Here is a 2876-nt window from a genome sequence, read left to right as displayed (position 1 = left end):
GAAGAGATGAGTAGATGCCAGTACAAAAATACAGTCAACAACATAAGTACCAATATGGCACTATCAGAACCTACTGGTTCTACTTCAGCAAGAGCTGAACATCCCAATGCAGAAGAAGCAGAAGATATCAACCTTAAAAATGGCTTTAAGAAGATGATGGAGGCCTTCAAAGAGGAAATGAAAAATTCCTTTAAAGAAATCAAGAAAAATACAAACAAAAAATGGAAGAAATCAATAAATCCCTTAAAGAAAGCCAAGAAACCGAAGAAAAAGCAATTAAACAGGTGAAAGTAACAGTTCATGATTTGAAAAATGAAATAGAGGCAATAAAAAAGACAAACTGAAGAAATGCTGGAAATGGAAAACCTGAGTAAATGAAAAGGAACTACAGATGCAAGCATAACCAACAGAATGCAAGAAATAGAAGAGAGAATCTCTGGCATTGAAGATACGATAGATGAAATAGAATCATCAGTCAAAGAAAACACTAAAGCCAACAAAGTCATACTACAAAACATCCAGGAAATTTGGGAAATGACCATGAAAAGACCACACCTAAGAAAAACAGGGATAGAAGAAGGAGTATACAAAATCAAAGGCACAGAAAATATATTCAACAAAATCATAGAAGAAAACATTCCCAACCTAAAGAAGGAAATGCCTATGATGATACAAGAAGCTTACAGGACACCAAATAGACTGGATCAAAAAGAAGTCCCCTTGCCACATAATGATAAAACCATTAAAAATACAGAATAAAGAGAAAATATTAAGAGCTGCAAAAGAAAAAGGCTAAGCAACATATAAAGGCAGACTCATCTGAATTACATCTGACTTCTAAATGGAGACTCTGAAAGCAAGAAGGTCCTGGACAGACATTATGCATGCACTAAGGGACCATGGATGCCAACCCAGACTATTACACCCAGCAAAACTCAGTCATCATAGATGGAGTAAACAAAATATTCCATGATAAAACCAGATATAAACAATACCTGTCTACAAATCCAACCTTACAGAAAGCACTAGAAGGAAAAATCCAACCTAAGGAAGTTAGATATACCCATGAAAACACAGGCAATAGATCACCCTACACCAATAAATACCAAAGAAGTATACAACACTACCATCAAAAATAACAGGAAGTAACAATCATTAGTCATTAATATCCATTAATATCAGTGGTCTCAATTCACCTATAAAAAGACATAGGCTAACATAATGGATATGAAAAGAGGATTCATTCTTCTGCTGCATACAAGAAACACACCTCAACTTCAAAAACAGACACTCCTTCAGAGTAAAAGGCTGGGAAAATTCTTTCCAATCAAATGGACTTAAGAAACAAGCTGGTATAGCTATCCTAATAGCTAATAAAATAGCCTTCAAACCAAAATCAATTGAAAGAGATCAGGAAAGATTTATCACAGGGAAAATCCACCAAGATGAAGTCTCAATTCTGAACATTTATGCCCCAAATACAAGGGCACCTACATTTGTAAAAGAAACATTACTAAAACTTAAATGGCACATCAAACTCTGCACATTAATAGTGAGATATTTCAACAGCCCACACTCACCAATGGACAGGTATGCCAGACTGAAACTTAACAGAGAAATAAGGGAACTAACAGACACTCAAATGGACTTTATAGATATCTACAGAATATTCCACACTAATACAAAAGAATATACCTTCTTCTCAGAACCCCATGGAACCTTCTTTAAAATTGACCACATGCTCGGTCACAAAGCAAATCTCAAGATATAAAAAAAAATATTGGAATAACCTCCTGTATTTTATTGGACCATTATGGTTTAAAGTTAGATTTCAACATCAACAAAAACTACAGAAAGCCTACAATCTCATGGAAACTGAATAATGTCCAACTGAATCACCAAGGGGTCCAGGAAGAAATAACTAAAGAAATTAAAGATTTCCTAGAATTCAATGAAAATGAATGTACAACATACCCAAACTTATGGGACACCATGAAAGCAGTGCTAAGAGGAAAATTAATAGCACTAAATGCCCACATAAAGAATATGGAGAAATCTGACACTAGTGATTTAACAGAACACCTGAAAGCTCTATCACAAAAAGAAACAAACTCACGCAGGAGAAATAGACACCAGGAAATAGTCAAATTGAGGGCTGAAATCAATAGAATAGAAACAAAGAGAACAATACAAAAAATCAACGAAACAAAGGGTTGGTTTTTTGTGAAAATCAACAAGATAGACAAAGCCCTAAGCCAAACTAACCAAAAGGCAGAGAGAGAGCATCCAAATTAACAAAATCAGAAATGAAAATGGAGACATAACAACAGACAATGAAGAAATCTAGAGAATTACAAGGTCATACTTCAAAAACCTGTACTCCACAAAACTGAAAAATCTAAACGAAATGGATAATTTTCTGCATAGGTATCACATACAAATATTAAAGCAAAACAAGATAAAGTATTTAAATAGTCCAATAACCCCTAAGGAAATAGAAATAATCATTAAAAATCTCCCAAACAAAAAAAGCCCAGTGCCAGATAGTTTCAGCACAGAATTCTACCAGATTTTCAAAGAAGAGCTAATTCCAATATTCTTCAAATTATTCCACACAATAAAAATAGAAAGAACATTACCAAACTCTTTTCACAAGGCTACAGTTTTCCTGATAGTCAAACCACACAACGATGCAACAAAGAAATAGAATTACAGACCAATCTCCCTCATGAACATTATGTAAAAACACTCAATAAAATACTGGTAAACTAACTCCAAGAATACATCAAAAAATTATCCAGCATGATCAAGTGTGCTTTATTCCAGGGATGTAAGGAAGGTTCAACATACGAAAATCTGTCAATGTAATACACAAT

The sequence above is a fragment of the Peromyscus leucopus genome, chromosome X (assembly GCF_004664715.2).
Source record: "Peromyscus leucopus breed LL Stock chromosome X, UCI_PerLeu_2.1, whole genome shotgun sequence".
Lineage (NCBI taxonomy): Eukaryota > Metazoa > Chordata > Mammalia > Rodentia > Cricetidae > Peromyscus > Peromyscus leucopus.
The sequence above is the reverse complement of the archived record's forward strand: the minus strand, read 5'-3'. Positions refer to the sequence as shown.